Source organism: Sander lucioperca, chromosome 20 (genome assembly GCF_008315115.2).
Source record: "Sander lucioperca isolate FBNREF2018 chromosome 20, SLUC_FBN_1.2, whole genome shotgun sequence".
Lineage (NCBI taxonomy): Eukaryota > Metazoa > Chordata > Actinopteri > Perciformes > Percidae > Sander > Sander lucioperca.
Window position 1 is genome coordinate 9,557,140 of NC_050192.1, and position 7,677 is coordinate 9,564,816.

The window sequence follows — 7,677 nt, forward strand, 5'->3', positions numbered from 1 at the left end:
TACATTGATGGTGCTAGAAGCTGCAGGTTGCCTGAGGGCGGAGATAGAACTGTAGGTTCACAAGCGCTGCAACAATTCCAGTATGAGCAGAGAGCCAAAGTTACTGTAATGGAAAACCTGAACAATTGGCATGGGCACCAACAATTGACTATATCTACACGTCATACAAATACAGACTAGTTAACTAAGTGGGACATTACTAGTGTTAATGGAAACAGCGATTATAATGAGATCATTTTTTCTTTTTATGTAAAGTGTTAAAAAAAGTGATGAATAAATAAATATTGTTGATTCTAAATGCAAGTTCTTTTCTTTTTCTTTTTTTATCTTTTTGCTTTTGCAGCCATTATGTACCTAACAATACCTTAGAGTTGGTACTGCAGCTACATTAAAGGAGTACTCCAGCAGTTTAGTATTGCACTTATTACTTATTGTACTAACATTTGGGGACTCACAAGAAATTGATTTTAAAAAGAAATGGTTAAAATCACAGACAAACAGCAGCCTAGATATTCAAACTCCAGAAACACTGAATCCAACATTTCCCATAATTCAACATGATAGTGTCTTTCATTAGGCCTTCCTTGACTGGTAAACGCTGACATCTTTTGAACTTCACATTTTCAGTTTGTAAGTCGGGCTGTCTGTTGGATGGGAACTGGTAAATAGGGAACCCCAAGTTAAAAAGTATATTCCCTGAAAGTAAGCCTAAGAGAAACCAGATATAGTTTTAAAGTCACCTACAGTAATTTTTGTATGATTTAATATTATTACCATGTCTTGCGTCTCCCTGCAGAAGTGTGCAGGGTAATCAGACTCACTGCCTTTTTACCGCTTGCTTTGGTTTGATTTGCTTTGGTTTAAGTTATATTTTCTTTCAGTTTTCAATCAGTAAAATAATATATTTTAAGTTTGTTTTTTTAAGTCTTTGTCCAACCTTGAGTCACAACCACGTTTATCTTCATGCTGATGAAGTACAAAGAGAAGGAAAAGCAGACGAAAACAGCAAAAAAAAAATCACCTTAATGAATCTGTAGACATATTTGTATTTGCCCCTCAATGTTTTCCTTTAACTTACATAGCATATTATTTTTGTTTGCCCCTTATTGAGTCAGAACATCCTCCATGTGATTGTATCTACAAAAAAACCCCCATCATGTTCAACTGAGTAAACCGCTTCCTACCCTCGGCTGGTTTTGACTCCAGTCTGCATTTGTAATTATAATCAAATTTATTTGATCACACTATGTTTAAGTCTTGACCACTAGATAATCTTTAGTGATGATGAGTGTCTGCCTTTGTGTCTCTTTCAAATATTCAATACTATGTTTGCAGATGTAATTGTACAACATTTTAACAAACCTTTATATATTACAAATATGCAAAAGGCATGAAATAGAATACTTGTTTTTAAGGGGCTTATAATATTTTATGAAAATCGCATTGGCTTTTGTTCTGCATGATCAGATGATGGATTTTCTATGGGCAGTGTCATATTGTCATTGGCTAATTAATAGCATGGAGCTGAATGGTAATTGTTATCTTGTCAGGTAATTAGTGATATCTTAACCAGACCTTTTAATTGCATATGCAGTAGGCAATCCGATTAAAAGACATTACATGTTAAACATATAAGCATTAACCAATATTAAAAGTCAGGTAAATACTATTTGGTAAAGACACTTTTGGTTTTTAGACAATACTTTAAGGCATTCAAAGAAGATTTCTTCACTTCTTTAAGATCAGGTCATAGGTCGAGGTGTCTATAACAGCTTTTTGTAGAATTTGTCTTATTCAAAGCTACTTGAGAAATTAGATTTCAGTAAAAACAATGAAGAGCTTTTCTATTGTCAAAACTAATTTATATCACAAAACTGCTTCTTTGGACGTTGTGTTTCTTAACACAATCTTAACGTTTTTTTCAAGAAAAATCTGCAAAAGAAAATGCAAATGAATGTGCATTTTCATCCACTACTGTTTTGGGAATATTACGAGTTGAGCAAATCGAGAAACGTTTGGTGGTCCTAATTCTCCAGTTGGGTGCCATTAAAACTATTGCAGAAGAAGAGGGCGCAAGTGCCAGTTGATAGAACGATGGGAAATGATGTGTAAAACATAATGACAAAATGGCATTTATGTTTGTTTGATGTGTTAAATACATGTCAGTGAATGACATTGTCGCCAGGACATGCACCACTCTGTGTTGTAGTTATAGCCATCCGTATCTGGACATATATCTCCATCAGTGTTTAATAAAGCTTTTGCTGTTTACCGCACTCAGCAACAATTCAATTCCCACAGGGCAAGAGGTGAGAAAAAAAAAGAAAATAAGGTCTGACCTTATCTTTCAGTCAACCGTTTGATCAAAATGAAAGGCAACACTGAATGCATCACAGTAACATATTGCAAATATTGCGTTGATTGTATTTCTGCTTGATTGCTTATTTTGGGCTTTTATGGTGACAATGTCTTGATACAATTTATTTTGGGGCATATTAAGGACAATGACTTAGCGTATAACAAGGTCGCAAGGATGTGAGACAATTGGGATGATAAAACATGACTCAGGGGTAATAGAAGATGAGCAAAATGAAACTGAGAATTAGGTGGTTGATAGATCTCCAGGGAGGAATAGCACACTCTGCAGTGACGCCAATGAAACTCCACTGGGCTCATGTATCAGGCAAGCTGTAAATGAAGACATTTCAAGGCTTTATCTCTTTAAGTTTTTATCTCCAGCGATGGGACAATCTTCCTCTGCATCATTTTTCAGTTTCTTTGTATCTTTTCACCTCATTCCCTTCTTATCTACCCAGGCTCTACTGCAACTTGTCAATTTTTCACATTTTCTTTTTTTTTATCTCGCTATCTTTTCATTCTGCCTCCCAACTCATTTATATACCTTTTTCCTCATTCTTTGCAGTGATTTATCACAACATGCCTGCCTCATCATCTTTCATCTTTTCACTCTTTCTCTCTCATAAAACACAATCATGCTCTCTCTGATGTGCGCCTCGCCCCACCTTTGCCATTGTATGTATGCGCCATGCACTGTCCTACTGCATTACAGGATGAAAATGTTGGTAATATTAGCCTCCTATCTACGCATGCCAATCGCCTCTGGGTGTTCCATGCTTTATAATAACCCCCGCATTGATTCACAGACCATGACACGTGCTGTGAATTAAACGCAGCTCACAAGGAGGCCTCAAAGGCAGCAGTTTAGTTTGTAAACAGTTGCTCATTTCTGATATATTGTTACTTTTACACATCATAAACTGAATCAAAAAAGGATGCAAATGTACTACTTTTATGATGTATTGACCACTTCACTTTCATTCACCAAAAATAGACTATTGCAGTAACTGCATTAGTTTGGTTCTGTATAGATTGTCTTATTCCTGCTATGTTTAGCAATTTAATTGTGGCTTTATTACTCTGTGAATCTAGCGATTCTGTGTTAAATGCTAACGTCAGCATGCTAACAAGCTCACAATAACGATGCTAACATGCTGATGGTCAGCAGGTTAAACATTTACAATGGCACGGTCTTATTTAGGAATGTTAGCATGCTGATATAAATTAGGTAAACACATAATGTGCAGCTGAGGCTGATGGGCATGTCATTTGTTTTGCAGGTATTTTCGTCATACAACATAACATTTCAACCTGCTGGTGACACTAGAGGAAAAGTTAGGGATCACCAAAATTATTAATATAGAATGTGTGCCGGCCCATCCATTAGATGTTGAGATAGTTTTCTAGATAAGTTTAAACTTTGATTTGTTAGTGGCTTCAGATGAAAAGTCAGGGGGTCACAGTGTCATCATTACGATACATCATCTGGGAAACACGTACACAATGTACATTATATAGATTTTACATTACATTAAATTTCATGGCAATCCATCCAATATTTGTTGAGATATTTCAGTCTGGACCAAAGTGGTGGACCGATTAACTGACAGACCGATATTGCCATCCACAGGGTCATGCTGCTAGCATGGCTAAAAATCCTCCAAGGCTAAAATTTAAAAATTATGGACAGATGATCTATTCTGTCGGTCAAGTGTGAGATATGCTGACCACTGTTTTGTTTTTCTCTTTTATTTTTTTGCATCAAAAATCTGGATTTGCTGAGTCATTTATTACATGTATCATAAGGTAGTGCAGCTCTCTAATCCAATGAGGGAAATTAATCAAATATGTAGTATGTGAGAACACTGGGAACAGGGTTGCTACAGAGACCTTTCCCTAACACACCATTTATGTATTGTTGACAAAAAATAGACTATGTTAGACTCACCTCATCTGTACAATACAATGTCTGTACAATACAATACATCTACTGCAACTGTATTATTCTAAGCACTGGTCCAAAGAAATAATTAAATTTTTTCAAAAACTGCTCACGATTCATTTTGAATGTGGTACATGAGCCATTACTCTTGCTTTTTTTTAAAGAGTGTTTGGATGTTGCTCCAGGCACTTATTATGCAGTGACAGGACCAGAGCTCATGCATACAAATGACAGTGCTGCTAAAGTTTACCTCTGGCCACACTGACTCAGCATATCTCAGAAGTATACATCACAAGTTAAGTTGCTGTTGCAAAGTAAAGAAAACAAGACATCACAATGGATTGAATGGTGTCCTCAACGTAACATGCCACACCTCCTGAAAGCATCTCCAAAGGTTATTATGCAGTAAATGACACGTCCAGATATGTGTTTATAAGGTTTGACATTATGTCAAGGTGAAGCAATTGTCTTATGAAGCATTATAGTTTTTGTTTTCTTCTGGTGTATCTCTTATATTTCACAGTCCATTTGTATTTGGTCTCGCTGCCCTAACTGCTCCATATTAAGAAACCTGCGGGCTTACATCTGCAACAGAAGACATCTTAAATTCTGACTGTGTTTTGGCAAAGCCAACAAGCATTACTGCAGGAATGTAATGCTGTTAAATAAGACTTTGGACAGAGCATGACAATCTCTGTGAAATTCTAGCTTTTAATCACTACATTTCCTCTCTGTCTCTCTTCTAACTTACCTTTTCATTCTCTTTGTGCTATTTTTCTTTTCCATTTTCATTTCCCATTTTTACAATAAATCATTTAAGGAGAAAATATGACCAGTCAAAATCTTCATAATAATCCTCAAAACTCTGACAAACTTTAACTTTTGCTCTAAGACATTCTATGTCATTGTATCATTCTATGCCTCCGTCTGTAACCTATAATCCCTCCCTATTATTCTCGGCTGTGGATGCTCTGGAATCATAATTAGGCTGCATTGATCTGGGGCCGCTGTAAACAGATTGATGGAAACCAGCTTTGACAACTCCAATCTATCCAGCTATCATCGTTTGGCTCCACATGGACAATCAACCCCACCAGATATCACACTCAATCTGTTCTTAAGAGGAGTGGCTCGCTATGGGTGTAATTAAGCTTCTAATATGATTAAATCTATCACTTTTGAAACCCAATATCTACCACTTGTCCCTACCCACTGACACAGCAATGGACAATGCTGCCAGGGGCATTGTGGGAATGTTCATTAGTTTTTTTCAAATTGGCTGGTGATAGAATATCTGGATCAGGTAATGTTAGGAGTTTACCTGCCAGGAGAAACAAGAGAGGTTCATGCCTCATATCTAATTCCATTAATATTAATGAAGAAAGTGTTGTACTGTCACTGGAGTCATTAAAAAGACAATATACACAACCTCTCTGGATCCACTGCCAGGACACAAGTACACATGTTTTTAAATTGAGAAAATGGCTCCATGGTGTCTGCAGTTTAACCGGTGACAAAATAGCCTAGCAAGCAATGAAGTTAAACTGGATATGTCCAAAATCATTCCCTATTTAAGTACATTTCATTATACTTGCTTGCAACTTTGATTTCCTTGTACTATTCCTTTCAATCTAATGCAACTTTATACTTCCGCTACACTACATTGTGGATGCAACGCTTGTACTTTTCCTTCCATTATGTATATTTTACTGCTTTAGTTACTAAGTACTTTGCAGAACAAAATATAATCAACTCATACATTATGATGTATCGATTAAGCTACCCAGCAGTATATAAAGTAGTTAAAACAAGCTCCACTTTACCAGCTTCAATATTAGTGATGCTTGAATCAATACATATGAGACAATAATATAACATTTTGAAATGGGCAGCTCTGCATAATGAGTACTTTTACTTTTGGTGCGTTAGGTTTTGATGTTATTTTTTCTCAAGTTAAATTTTGAATGCTGGACTTTTTACTCGTAACAGTAAGTAAGTAAGTAATCACATTGATTTCTACAATGTGATACTGTTGCTTTCACTCATGTAAGATCTGGATACTTCCAGCACTGACGAGGGATTTTCACACTCATCCTATATAACTTTAAAGAAGAAATAAGTCTACACTGTTATCCCGAATTAGTTGACTTTACTAAAAATTTGCGTGGAAACCTGTTGCCTTAAACCGTCTAAGTTTTTACACAACATGAAACTTAACAGGTCAAGTTATATTAGCACAGAACGTAAAGTTGATGCAGTAGACAAATCCAGTTTACATTAGTAGTCATTACTAAAAATCATTAGTAAACAAAAGTAATTTTTGTCTGGAGTCACGTTGTCTAAAATAAGCATGTTAAGTTAAAGCTTTAGTGCGTAACTTTTTTATATTAATTAACGTTTGTTACATTCAAGTCAAATGAGTTGCTACAAAGCTAATTAAGACTGATCAGCTCCACACAACTCTCTCTGTATTTCTCAGTATCACTATGTTCAGAAGATTGTGTCGTCAGGCGACTTTCCCGCGCAGAAACTTGAGTGAAGATAATGACCTCTTCTGAAGAGTCCATCATGTATTTTAATCCTCTGTGTCCTCCTTGGCTACTAGCAACTGCATGGTGGAGGAGGGGTGGGGGTGGTGCACGATCACGAAAGGCTTGTAGCTTATTGATGTGTTGATGACAGTTTTGTTGTTATTACTTAAAATTCCTCGTGGGGGAGACAGAAACTACGCACTACAGCTTTAAACATGCATAGAAATATAAGAAAACATCAGGCAACCTCTCATTATTAAAGCTATGTGTTCATCTAATTTAAAAATGGTTTTGACTTTATGACAACCTGGTTTTAAGAATAACGTATACTATACAATCATTCCATCAAACATCCCGCTCCAAGACGTCACATTACACTCTGTCTGAAATATGATGTGTAGATAGTTTCACTCAACAAAAACAGTTAATTCCACCCAGTGTTGGTGTTTCTTATCTACTTTTCACTGCCCAGAGGCTATCAGGACCCCCTTGGGTCTCGGTCATGGTGCAACAATAAATGTACATAACATGAACCCTAAATCAACCATAGTAAACTAAAACCCAGATAACATAAATGCACACCCAAAACATTAACAGAACATTATTAAAACACACTTAAAACAAACTAGGAGAGAAACCGTTCAGAACGTATATGTTTTCCCATGAGCCTTTGCATCGCTTCAGCACCGAACATTTCAAATGACCCCGCCCCTTCCATACAGAAACTTAACATCCTTAGTTATTATCTGCTTAATATGCATGCATAATGAAGCTGATTATTACAAATGTGATTTAGTAATGAATATGGTTTTTAACAAAACATGAAAGAATAAGTAGTGACCACTA